Here is a 14727-nt window from a genome sequence, read left to right on the forward strand (position 1 = left end):
CTCTGGTCCCTGCTGGCAGGTATGACCTTAACCCATTCCCCCAGTTAGAAAACTGAACTCTTCCCTTCTCCCACTTTCCATGCATTAAAATGAGGTGAATGTGTAACCAGCTATACCCCATGCCCAGCCATTCTCAGACACTGGGGATCCCCAGCAGGGAGGCTGGGCTTACAGGAAGTGTCTGAGTTGCTGTCCACTTGTTGTCCACTGCACAACAGATCCTCATGGTGGTCCATTCATTCTCGCCTTGCAGTGGTTCTGAGAGTTTTGCAGTGAAGGTGGATAGCAGCCCTGGGCCCAGAAGCCACCACCAAAGATTCTACTATGTAGACAGGACAACAAGTAGATGAAGCCACCTCTCGGAGGGCTAGACTTTTCTTGCCCTCCTACTGTTCACAGAAGCCACTGAGTAAGCTCTGGCCCAGGAGGAGTGAACAGGTGCCCCTAATGGAAAAGATGGCATCAGTCTGTTGTAGTTCTCTATCATTCCTCCATGGAAGATGCTCAGGACAACATATTCAGTGGCTTAGGGACAACTGTCCCACAGGCTGAAACTCCCTCACTTTCCCTCCCACTCAGGAGAGCAAACTGTCACATAAGAGAATGAGAGCTACTTATTTTAGGTTTACCTCTGAATCTACAATCCTGTATTAAAATTCACTTATTTTCCAACTTCGGTGTTTATCTGTGGCAGATAATTTGCAAAATGACTTCTGAAAGTGGGTTCTGAGAGCACAGTGAAGAATACTATTCTACAGAGTGTGCGATTTGTTGGGGGGGGGTGCTGAAGGGAGAGTCATGTGTGTAAAAAGACTGTTGAAAAGAATTTTTCTCCTTTTCCTTTCTTTACACCATCACCCATGGCTTTTGATCTAGATCTGCCACTCCAGAAATGCAGAAAGGCCAGGAAAACGACGAAGAGGGATATGTGCTCACAACTTGGGAAAAACAAGGTGCCTTAAAAGCTAGAAATAAGGTGTTGAAGAAAAGAGTGAGTCTTAAGTATGTCACTTAATTATGTCGCATAAGCTAACTGCATATATTTTTGGAATCTGGGAAGAAAAGGGAAAAAGCTGTTAGCATTCTTTTTAAAAAGTTCACAAGAATTATCTGGTATCTCTCTACACTAATCATGGCAATGGTTTCACTAGGTTCTACCTAGAGAAGATGTTTCCCTAAACCAAGCAGGCAGTACCCTCTGGGAGGTATTAATGTATAGGAGATGGATTTTGAAACTGCAAACATTATATAAATAATACAAATTATTTAAATGGTCTTGCTACTTGGTGGCAGAATGACTCAGGCCAAATCAGGTAATAGTCAAGTTGAAAAATCCAGATGGGCTCAAATGGAGTGGGAGAAGAAATCTGGCTTCAAATCACCCCTAATTCACCTCATACTTTTTTTTCTGGAGCAAAAAAGAGCCTAAAGCTCTAACAGGACTGTGAATGAAAAACAATTCTGGAAACAAAATTAGCATGACTCAGAGCAGAGCAGTCTGGAAGCCTGGGCTGGCCTGGCATGCTCCAGGCTGACCTTATTAACAACAGGAGAGAAAGGAAGCTGCCTTTGTGGCCCCCAGTGACATAGCTGTGAAAGGCACAAGAACAACAGACTAGAAGCCCCACAGACAAGCAGAAAGAGTCACGACAGACACAGGAGGGGCCAGACCTGGGTACAGATCTGGATGCCAATTATTTGAAAGAGAGTATGGTCTAAAGCCAATTGGAAAGCCCAGTGCTATGGCACAGGTATGACAGGTTGAAAGACAGTTAGAGGTCATGGAGTAAGTGGAGTCGGAGACCACACTGTATTTTTGCACATACACACACGCACACGCTCTGAGCCCCTTGAGGACAGGAATGTTTCTTACTCCCTCTCTGTCTCCAGCAACTTACAAGAATTCCAGGCAATAGCAGATGCTCCCTAAGTGTTGTTGAAAGTAAAAATGTGGAAGTGAGTTAGATCAAATGAGCAGCTGGTCCTAGGCAGGTAGAGATGCAATGGTTGGTCCATCTGAGCTGGCTTTAGGGGATGAGCTAGGATGAGCTAGGATGAGCTAGGAATCAGAGGGAAGAGAAGTGTTACGAGCAGCAGCCAGTCTAGGCAGTCGAGACACAGCTCTAGCAACAAGGAGCTGTCAACTCTGAAGCCATCTTGTAGCAAGACGTACTATAGCACAGTGTTGAGGAGTGCAGGGCTGTGGTTAGGCTCCCTGCACCCGTGTCTCAGCCTGCTGTTTAGTAGGCTGGACCACTTACTGGTTCTTTCAATTCTTGATTTCTTCATCTGTAAGTGGGAGTAACAACGGTGCTCAGCATACAGAGTGGTGTGAACTAAATGAGCTATTGCAATTAAGTATTTAGTGCCTGGGATACAGGAAGTGCCCAATAAACATTAGTGATTACTACTATTAATTATCCTTCTCCTCCATCCATAAAGTTTCTGTGTACTTTGTGGCATCATAGAACAAGTCCCAGCACTGAGACTCCCCAAGGCTCTGCTAGGAATACAAGCCGACCTACCTCTCAAGCATCTGGCTTGCATGACCCTTGAGTCATTCAAGACATCAACTTTCCCCCCCAACCGCATGGACTGGTGCAGTAGTCTCTCTGACTCTGCCTGTAGTCTCAGTCTCATCCAGCCAGAAGTGATATTTCTAAAATAGGAATCTAATCATAAGCTCTCACTTGACTGCCTAATATCATGATTTTCATTTGTCCTCCAGATCCTTTGGGTTTCCTTTCCTAAAAAGGATGAGAGAGCTCCTTGGAAAAATAGCTGACTCTGAGACTGGAGCAGGAAGTATATAAAAAGAACCTGGAACATCTAGTGGTGCCAGATAGTAAGGAAGTGCTCACACAAACACAAAACCCCCCAGTGATGGGGGCATGTGAAAGGGACAGAGGAACCAACTAAACAGAGCCTCCAAGGGTCAAAGCTGGAACCGTTTGAACACAAAATAAATAACATAGTATTAGATTATAACCCAAAGTATAAAGTAAATATCCATGAGTTCATATTAATGTAAGTAAATGATTGAATGAATAAATAAATAAATGGTAGAGAAGGGACAAATTCCCCCTGCAGAAGAATTCCAAATAAATTATGTAGCTGCTTCATCCTCAAGTAGGGAGCCTAACTCCTCACTCCTTAAGTGTGGGCTGTGCCTAGTGACTTCTTTCCAAGGCTACAGAGTATGGTAAGGGGGAAAAGACTAATTTTATAGTGGAAAAACTTGGCAAACATTAGCTTAGCCAGGTGATCAAGGTCAGCCTTAGCGAAATGACTCATACATGATAGAGTTCTTACATTAATAGCCTGTACCTTCGATAGAATATGATGAGAATGACACTTCCTCTAGGGTCTTCTTCCAAAACTTGTAACTCCAGACAACTCATGTTATAAACGTCAGGCCAATCTGGTACCTGACCAGTATTCTTCGAAGCTGTCCCAGTCATCAAAAACAAGAAAGTCTGAGAAACTGCTACAGCCAAGAGGAGCCTAAGGAGACATAACAATTAAATGTGATGTGGTATCCTAGATGGGATTCTGGAACAGAAAAAGAACCTTACATAAAAACTAAGGAAATCTGAATAAAGTGAATCAAGTGTTGACTTCAGTTAATAACAATGTTTTAATAGTGGCTCATCAGTTGTGACTCATGTACCCTACTGATGTCTGGCCCCTACCAGGTCTCTGTGCAATGTTCACAATTTTTTTTCTAAATCTAAAACTGTTATAAAAATTAAAGGTCACTAAAATGAAAGAAAACAAATAGGAGAGAATCAAAAGACAAATGTCACCTGTTTTGGAATTCTGGTAGGCTCAGTTACCATTAGACCAAGCACATTCCGAATCAGCGGCAACATCTCCCCCACCCACAGGCACACACAAGCTCTGAGTTCTTCAGAGAGGTGACAACAGGGTCACCCCACTTTCTTCCATCTGGAACATAGAAAGCACCCAGGTTCACTACCTCATCATACAGAGGCAGCCAGGCACAGGGTTGATGGGAAGCTCAGTGTCTGAAATGAGGCCAGTTGGCTCTGCCATAAACTCAGGCAGGCTCCTGACCCTCTGTGAACCAGTTTCCTCATCTATAAAATGATGAAACAATAACACTTAGCACATAGAGCTGTTGGGATAATATATAAAGATGGTTAAGGCAGTGCCTGGCAGATAATGATTGTGGAGTGTGACCACCTTCTTCTTTCCGGAACTTGCTGAGTAGAGCCCAGTGTACGGATTGAACACACAGGAAAAACAGAAATGCTTCCTGCTTTCTAGAAGCTTCTTGTCAAAACCAAAGTGGACAGATATGGTGGTAGTTAGAGTCTACATCAGGCAGTGAATTGTCTAAGTGACTTGGCCAGATCTAGCTGAGAAGCCCAAGTGGCAGTTTATTATGGAACTGAGGCTGTATGTACATTTGGAAGGGAAGCCACGTTGAGGTCTAACATTTACCCTGAGGCGACTCACTTGGCCATTTGCTGACTGGATTGATTTCCAGAGGATCAGAAAGCTCTGTTTTAATACATTCCAGCCAGTTTTCAGCCTACAGAATGATTACAATCAGATCCAAACCAGTTTGAGCAGAATTTGCCAGTAAAATGTTGTAAGACAGCAGAGCGAATTCTTTATTACTTCAATAAATCTAAACATACAGCAACTACAGTTTTAACAACAACCCGTTGTGTTGGTGTAATTTTAACACAAATAGCAATTGAGTGTGTCTGGTATGATGTGTTCCCACAGTTTTGAGGTCACCCTGCTGACTGAGCAGAATCCCCTCCCCCCCCATTCCCACCCCCACCACTGGTAGTTACTGAGGGTCTCCTTCATAACCACTTGGCTATTTGACCAGGTAGAGATGCCAGCTGTTGCTGGTGTCGCTGTCCTTCCTTTCTGAGGACCAGGAGAGCAATCCCCAGACACCATCCAGCTGGGCAATTTCCTGGCCGAGTGGAGGCCGAGCTTCCAGCCGTTATAAGTCCCTGCTCACACTCCAGCTCTGGTAAGCCAGTCTCTCAGAAAAGGCACAGAATGGAAGATTCCCATGAACCTCAGGCCGAGGCCAAGCCATCCCGTAGGGTGCCGTGCAATCCTGTTCTCTTCTAGAAATTTGGTACATTCTCATTTCTGTGTAATTAAAAATTACATATTCAGTAGGTATACTAGTCAGAGCCTTTTAACATAATAGCAGTCAATCTCTACGTATCTACTGGGAATCCACTATGTCAAGTATCGTGGGAGGACCTTTTGGTTATCCTCCGAAGCAGGTCACTTGTAATACATGTTTTGTGTTTTCTTCCAGCATGATCTTTCCCACTTTAGGTGCCTCACTGATTTCACAATACTTTCAGCATGTTATATTTTAAGGTTTTCTTTGTTTCACTTTCCTTTTTTCTTCTTTCATATTCGATAGTTCTATCATGCAGGGGAAGGAAAATAATAAACAGTCATCTGATAAATGCAACTAAAGCACAATAACAATTGAGTCCTTCTGGTTAAATGAAAGTTTCTAATAAGAATTTCCTATTCACTCCACTCTACTGTAAATAGTTGATAAATTCTATTCCCAGCCGTTAGGGGAAAGTTAACTAATGTTTATTGAACACCTACTATGTGCTTTATAGACAGAATTTCACTTGGGCTTGGTTATTACAGTCATCACAGATTTGCACTTTTTTTTGTTTTGTTTTGTTTTGTTTTCAGGCAGTTGAAGTTCACATTTCCCTAAACACACCCACAAAAGCACAGCAGAACAAATGACCTGATGGGTGCCTTAATACCTGACCTTCACCAGGGCAGTATTCTCCTATGGAATCCTGCATTTTTATATACTGGCTACTCAGTAAGAGTTGTTGAATTGGATAGATAATCTTGTTTAAATCTTTGTATCTACTCATCTCTATGTACAATGATGTAAAGAAATCTTATGAAAAAAGCTAAGTTAACATTAAAAATTATTCAAAATGTATACAAATGTTTTGGAGTGATTTCTGACATTTAGATCTGTCTTTGCCCAATATATGGATGTCTTGATAAGAAAACAAGAACTAAACCAATATTTGAGATTCTCAAAAGATCAAGTGATAGGTTAACTCATTTTGAATGCTATTTTGGCTTCAGAAAACTCCACGTGCAAAAGTAAAAATTAAATATTGGCAAAGGCTCCCCGTGCGTAAGTGAGCACAGTCAACTCAAGTTTTGCACTCCATGCAACGTCAGTCCGTCTTGCTTTGTATACGTGATGGGCCCACGTCACATGACATCACATGTATGGAAGAAAATCAAGTGTTTGATCATTCAACCAAAATGAATTTACTGAAAATCCATTGCAGGTATATCTGTAAAGTACCATCTGGGGAATACAAAGGAATTAATAAGATAGGGTCCCTCTCCTCTTGGAGAGATAAGACTGGCACAGTTAAAATATATATAAAGGAATACAAAAGTAGGATCCAACTCAATTTAATTATTATCTGATTGAAAACCATTAAAACTTAATTCAACAAATCCTTTTTGTGCGCTAACTACATACAGGGCTTAGTCATCTTTCAACTTTGAACATCCGTTCCTACCAAATGCTTGGCAATCAGCAGGGAAACAATACACTATGAATGTATGAATAAACGAATCTTACTGTATGGAAAAAGCTTACAAGGGAGTAAAAAGGGAAGATGAATATATAAAGAACTGTAACGTTCACTAGCAAATGATCACAATTCAGTGTTGTGAAAGTGTACAAGTGGAGAAATCACAAGGCTGAAAATTAGCCATATAGGTTCAGTGCCAGATAATGTAATTGGAGTGAATTCTAGGGCAGTGGTTGAGGGTGAGGATGTAAAGTTGAGCTGAGGCATACAGTGAAGGCCTATCCTAGGCGATGGGAGCCATAATGGGGTTTAAAAACAGAACAGTCTAATTGAGCTATGCAGTGTTAAGAATAAGTCAGAAAGTTGGGTCAAGCAGATTGGGGTGGGAAGAAAACAGAGGTAGGAACATGGTTGAGGAGGGTCTCTAACAATTGTATACAGATAATAAGAAATAAGAGGTTGAACTAAAGTGGACAGTAGGATAAAGAAAGGAAGTAATTTTTCAAATATGTAACAAAACCAACTCTTTGCTCTAGAAGCTTCTGGTCAAAACCAGGTTATAGGTTTCACTTCCTGAGTGTATATGAAGCACTGGGATGAGGGATGGAGAATAAATCTAAATTTGAGGCTGAGAAGAACATAGTTGCTTCACGTTGTCTGTTAAAGATTAGAACTTTATAGTAATTTAGGGAAACGAGATTTCACTCCTAGCTGCAGAAGCAGGGACGGTAAGGATTTGGGGCGTACGCTGAGCTGGATAGAGAGACAAGAACAGTATTGTTCTGAACAGTGAGGAACAACAGGCAAAGCTCTGTTTACATATCTGTTATTAACAGCAATTATTTAATCTGAGAACTCTTCAGTTTATTGAAGCAATTATTTAGATGTTATGTCTACACAATGCCAAGCACTGGGATATTTTGTAATAACCCAATAAATTACAAGGATTTTGTTTGTTTGTTTGTTTCATTTTGTTTTTAATCTATGAGATCATGTAGTAACAGATTCAGCATTTGGCTGGTTTTTTCATATTAAGGTTTTTAATCTCTTGGAAGATCCATCCAAGCCAGAGAGTATATTAAATGCCATCAATTTAGCCAGAATGTCATAAGGAGATCATAAATTACATAAGGATATGTATTTTGGAAAATGTTATTTTCCAAGTGAAATTTTTGTTTGTCAGGAAAATTAAGATCTACAAAACAAAAGAAGACAAAAAATCATTTTGTTCATTTTGGAAGTAAGTCACAAAATTCTAAATTATTTCTACATTTTTTATTTATTTTTGGGACAGAGAGAGACAGAGCATGAACAGGGGAGGGGCAGAGAGAGAGAGAGACACAGAATCGGAAACAGGCTCCAGGCTCTGAGCCATCAGCCCAGAGCCTGACGCGGGGCTCGAACTCACGGACCGCGAGATCGTGACCTGGCTGAAGTCGGACGCTTAACTGACTGCGCCACCCAGGCGCCCCAAAATTATTTCTAAAGGAGAGAGGCATCTTTATAAAGTGAGGGAAATAAATGGAAGAATAATTAAATAAAAAAGTGGTGAATCCTCTATGTTTCATTCTCAATTGACAAAGGGTCAATTCTGGGAAAAAAATTAAAATTATTTTGTATCAACAAGATCAATTTTGGCAACACACCATCTTTGAGATTAGTAGTAACATGTCATTCCTGATTTTTAAATATTTTGTTTAATGTTACGACTCAAATTTTACTGTTTTGGTCACGAATCACTTTGGGGAGCTGACAAAACTGTATACACTGTCCTCCAGAGAACCTACAACTTCAAATAAACAAACAATGGTTGCATAAACAGACTCCAAGTTGACATCCTCTGCTACCCATTTCATTCTTTAAAATAGCAGCTCAAACAAAGCTCCTATTTGCAATTGCTAGATGAATGGAAATATGGCTTTGAAAGATTTACCACTCCAGTGGTATTTGGTCCTTGGTTCTGTTTGAAATCATGATAATAATAATTCTCCTAATCCTACACATTCTTTAGAGAAGCTTTCATTCTTTATAAAAGCTGTTTGGGCCTGAGATGTGAGGTAAATCTACATCCAATGACCCATACACACAACTGGACCCAATTCCATCTGCCAGGATCCCATGGTGGAGCGGGCCTGGTGCCCAGCCCTGGAGCCACAGTCCCCAGCCGTTCTCAGTGGCCTGTTGGTGGTGAAGCAAGGTCTCAGGAACACCACCGGATACCTAATATTTTTGAAAAAAAACACAGTGACATGTGTCAGACAGCATGAGAACCACTGGCCCGAGGTAGTTCACAGTTTCTGTTAGATCAGACTACATCTTTTTCAGTGACATCATATCCTTGTGAAGCAGGGTAGGGCAGTGGCTGTGTGAAAAGCAAGCACTGCATGAAAATCAGGGCAGAGCAGGAAATGATGGTGGGGAATTCCAACTGGAGTCTAAGATTTAAGAAGCTGTGCAATACCTAATAAGGATACATATCTCGTTGGCAAGTAATTATCATTATTTTAAAATGGAATAAAAATCTTAATATTTCCCTTCAATGTGTATGTATTATTTTTTCTCAAAAAGCTGCTGAGTTGTTAGGACATAAATATTTATGGTTTTTTGGACCTAACTATTGAATAAGCGAAACTATTAGGTATTTCTATGGGCCTATGGGCATCCTGAAAAATTGCAGACACATCAAGGGCATTGTGAACTGAAAGTGTGGGAAAGACTGTCCTACAGGGGAACTAACTTAAATAAAACCCAGTCCCTGCTTTGTAGCTGCTCAGAGAGATATAGGTCCTACAACCACAGTCATTCAGGATATTTGCCATAACAAGAATATAGACAAAATTCAAAGAGCTAAGAAATCCCAGATGCCATTCTGTTAGAGGCAGGAGAGACACGTGAGGTGGCATTTGAGTTTAACCTTAAAAGACAGTGAGACTTTAATAGGTGAGAAAAAGAGGAAGAACATTCTTCTAGAAGGGAACAGCATGAGCAATGGCACAGAGGCATAAAATAAACACCTTGTTTGGCTGGAAAGAACAAGGGAAAGGAGTGGAAGAGCTGCAAATTTTTACCTTGGATGACAGCAAGGCAAAGGAAGCTTCCAGGCAATTGTGCCTTAGAAAGCTAAGTATTACAGTGATAGGAAAGGTGGGTTGGAGATGGGAAGTTAGGGGGAGAATATATTGAAAACGACTATCATTTCCAGCTTGGATTAAACCTCTTGTTTGCACAAACTGTGCTTTATTAATCTGTATTAATCTGTATTAATATGTATGGATATTACCCGGGACAAGCCGGATAATTTGAGACAACGAATAAACCTTGGAATTTGAGGTACCTGGCGAGACAGGGAAATAGCTCATGGTAACTATGGGGAAATATCCTATGGCACAGTAGAGAGGTCAAACTTGCCATATCAATTTGGAAATCATCCACCTAGAAATGAGAGAAGGAACTGACAAAATAAAATTTCACAGGGAGCAAATAGAGATTAAAGAGAGAAGCCCAGTGACAGATCCCTGGGGAACATCCACCCCTGGGAAATGAGGATGAGCTGCCAGCAGAAGAGACAGGGAAGGATGGAAGGGCGTTGACGGGGTGAGAACCAGAGGGAGCGCTGGCCCGGGGAAAAAGCAGGGCAGACTTCCAGGATGGAGACAATAGTTTATAATATCTAAGGGAGGGGGACATCCTGCAAGGGAGCTACTGGATATGGTTCATCAACAGGTCCTTAATGCCTTCAGGGAGGACAGGTTCAGAAAGATTTAGAGGTGAAAGTCAGACTGTGCTGGAAACGATCAGAGAGGCCCTGCTGGAGAAACTCGGGGGGTGAAATGGATCTGAAATAGGAGGATTAGGTGAAAAGAAGTTTGTGGAGGGAGCCTGGGTGGCTTGGTCGGTTAAGCATCTGACTTTGGCTCAGGTCATGATATCATGGACCGTGAGTTCAAGCCCCAGGTCGGGCTCTGTGCTGACACCTCAGAGCCTGCAGCCTGCTTTGGATTCTGGGTCTCCCTCTCTCTCCTCCCCTCCCCTGCTCATGCTCTGTCTCTCTCTCAAAAATAAATAAATACTAAAAAAAAATTAAAAAGAAAAAGAAAAGAAGTGTGTGGGAAGATAGCTTGAGGACAGGAGTAGCCTGCAGGGAGAATGCAGTGGAGAGGAATAGAACACAATCAGGTCTGTGTTCAAGAGAAGAGATCATTCCAGTTTCCAGTGAGAGGGAGGGAGTGGGATTAAAAATATGATCAGTTTCTTCTCTCGTCCTCCCTTTCTTTCTTCCCTTCCTTTCAATTCCTCTTACTCAGAGCCAGAGCAGAGTGAGGAGGGTGACCAAGCAGGGGTGGATGAGAGCAGCCTGCACATGGCAGGGAGTAAAAGGGAGTGCACTGGACAGGTGAGGCAGCTGTCCATGCAGGAGTAGAAGCAGGGTAAGGAGTCCGGTGGAGCAGAGTGGGGTGCAGAGAGGGGACACTGATGCCATGGGGTATTTCTTATGTACAAGAAGACTGACCAAGTAAGTAAACATGTGAAGAACAAGGGGGGCTGAAATGCTCACCGCTGAAGAAGGGAATCACAAGTATGAAAGGAGAGAAACCTAGAACGAACTCTGGTTTGGGATTGGAAATGAAGATACCGGTGTAAGCTTATGGATCCCGATCTATGTAATTATAAAAAGAAGTAAACATACACACAAGTGCAGGCGTGTATAATACAACACACACACATTTCTGTAGCTTTGTCTGCTAAGAGGGTTGAAAAGGCCTGGCAACAGCAAACTCTCAATAGCAATGAACACATCTAGTACAAACGAGACTTTTAACTAGCATTCTTAGCTAAAAGAAACCAGGAGAGATGGATGATTCCAGGGTTGGGCACCGAGAAGTACAAGATGAATCCGGCATTTCTTTTTGACTCTGAAGATAAGGAAGCACTCATGGGAGGCAGGTCAAAAGGATGCCGAAGCCAGCCTGAAGTGGCTTCCACTGGCCAAAAGGGTGACAAGCTGAGACCAATAGAATGCCAATAGAAGGCTACGCCCATTGAGTAAAATAGGGTATCATGAGTCCATACAAACAAATTAGTTGATTGAGAGTTTGCTAAGGAACAGGATATTGACATAGCTGGAAAGGACCTCCCACAAGGCATTTTTTAACCACAAAGGAACAAGGAGGAACTTTACAAAGAGGAGGCTGGGCGACACCACTTGACTCCAGTCCAAGTGAACATCATCAGTAACAGGTCAAACTGCAATCATGGGCCACCTGAGAGGTGGCAAAGGGGACCCAACATTGCTCCTGGGTTATTCCTGCTAGAGATGCTTACATTGAATCTAATCATCAGGAAACATCAGATGAACTCGAATTGAGGGACTGTCTGCAAAATAACCTACCTGTAATCTTCAAATATGTCATGAAAGTTAAGGAAAGACAATGGAAGTGTTCCAGACTAAAAGAGTCTCAGTACATTTTGTGCATAAAAGCAAGTCATAGAATAAGAGAGTTTAATACTATTTAAATATAGCTTAAAACACTGCAGGGGCACCTGGGTGGCTCACTTGGTTGAGCATCTGACTTTGGCTCAGGTCATGATCTCACTGTTGGTTGGTTTGAGCTCCACATCGGGCTGACAGCTTAGAGCCTGCTTCGGATTCTGTGTCTCCCTCTCTCTCTCCATCCCTCCTCCACTCACTCTCTCTGTCTCTCTCTCTTTCAAAAATAAATTAACATTAAAAAATTAAAAAAAACACTAAAACAGTATTATATATTTTTTAAGGGAGCACAAATATGTAGCAACATGCTAAAATCATGCATTGAAATGACAGTGTTTATCTTTTTGGGGGGAGGAATATAGAGAATGAGTTTGAGGAGGGTGTCCACAGCGTGGCCTTGGTTATCGATTGCTGCAATTAACAGACTGTCCCAAAAAAGAGTGGCTTTAAAGCCACAGCTATGTATTTGCTCATGACTCTATGGGTTGGCAGTTGGGCAGGGCTCAGTTGGTGTGGGTCATTTCTCCTCTACATAGTGTCAACAGTGCTTGCTCATAGGTCTTTGTCCAGTTGGCTTGTCAGCTGCAGCTGTCTGTCCAAGATGTCCTCACTCACAGCTCTGGGGCCTCAGCTTTGATGCCTGACCCTCTCTCTGTATGAGAGCTCTCTCCATGCACTCTCTCTCAAGGAGAGAGAGCCTGGGCTTGTTCACAAAGTGGCAGCATTCCAAGACACTGAAAGAGGAAGCTGTGAGGTTTCTCTCTTAAGGCCAAGTCTCAGAAGCCATATAATGTCATTCCATCATATCCTATTGTCCAAATAAGCCACAGGGCCAGCCCACAGTCAAGGGATGGAGAAATAGGTTCTTGCTGGGAGGAGATGCAAAGAACTTGCATTTCACTTTTTAACGTGCCACTTAAGAGCTCCCATTGGGTATATACTAATTTATTTATGCAAATCTAGCAATATCTATATGATTTGATAATACTGAGTACTGGACATAGTTGTCTGTTACATTATCTCCTATACTTGGGCTTTGTGTATGAAATACTTCACAGTTTAGAAAAAGCAAATGAAATTAAAATGGTTCCAACTGACTTCTCCTTCTAGAGGCATCCCACACATGCAGTAGAGACTATACCTTCTTTCATGCTCTTCGGGGCCCCAGATCTGTTCAAGTTCCTGCCCTCTCAGAACCTGACTGTTCATCTGCCTTTTCAATTCTAGAATATAATCCATAGACTTAAAAAATACACTTTATGATAAAAAGCAAATTATACTTGGAGAACAATTTTTTGTGTGTAAGAGGAGAACACGGCTGAGTAGGAGTTGGAGCTTCTGGAACATGCACTTTAGGCATCTATTTATTGCCACTGATTTTCACTGAGACTGACAGACTCTTGGGCTAAACTCTGTCCATATATAATATTCAGAGATACAGAGATAGAGGGTGAACTGGGGTAGCCCTGATGGGAGCCAGATTACAGAGTGAAAAGTGATGGAGGTCCCTGGATGAACATGGACCGTAAGGGGAAAGGAAGGACTGGTCAAGCACACAACAGCAGGGTTTAATTGTGGGATGAGGTCGTGGCTCCTGGCACGTATGCCTTCCAGTATTGAAAGTGACCCAGGCCAGCCTGTGCATCAGAAAGAAAAGAGTCTCTGAGTATTGAAAGGGCTAGTTTGCTAACAGCTCTAATGTTTTTGAACCCAAGTGGTTGTGCTTGGGAGCCCCAAAACATTTAATAAAGAAGTGTTTTCCTTCTCAATCTGTATGAGCTATAGTGAAATTCTGACTTCAAAGCATTTTGATGCTTGCTTAGTATCATCAAGATGGGGTGGGGCAAATCCACCTTATGAATGACTTTGGGGTCAGGGGCCATGCAAAGAGAGCCCACAGACTCACAGTGTTTCCTCTGTGAAAATATAGGCCTGGGCTAGACAGTGTAGACTTGAGGGCTGACTGGCTAACAGGCCACTTTGTGCATACACATAAGCATGGCCTTGGGGTTTCCAGTAATATCTTAGGAGGAGGGCTTTTCAAAAAGCATCTTCTGATAGTAAAAGGGATGGGGCCTTGGGTCTACCAGCACTGAAGTTTTACTCTTAATGGGATTTAAGAGATAACTAACTCTCAATGGCTTCAGACTATGTATTTGTATTTCTTCAGCATTAATGCAACTAACATTTAGCATGTCTTTAATTACAAGAAGTTTATGGCATCTATATAGAACTCATTTCAGACTCTAAAGCCTCAGGACACTGTAAACATGTTTATAATGTGTTTTCTTTAAGCATTGAATTTACTCAGACTATTCCAGAGAACAAACTGCCCTACCAGCATTGGGTATTTGCAGGCTCTAAAGAAAGAGACTTTTATTATCTGATGATTAATGGTGAAAATAATGACCACCAACTGCTGAGGTGGATCTGATACCTTTCCGTCTTCTTCCTTAGATCAACCTGTAATGAATCCCTAATTCTTCTACTGTGGCTTAGCTTTTGTCAGGGTTCTCCACAGAAGCAGAACCAATTCATTCATTCATTCATTCATTCATTCATTCATTCATTCATTCATCATAAGGCCTTGCCTCACATGACTATGGAGGCTGAGAAGCCCAAGGTCTCCAATTGGCA

The sequence above is a fragment of the Herpailurus yagouaroundi genome, unplaced genomic scaffold (genome assembly GCF_014898765.1).
Source record: "Herpailurus yagouaroundi ecotype Mexico unplaced genomic scaffold, PumYag 29, whole genome shotgun sequence".
NCBI lineage: Eukaryota > Metazoa > Chordata > Mammalia > Carnivora > Felidae > Herpailurus > Herpailurus yagouaroundi.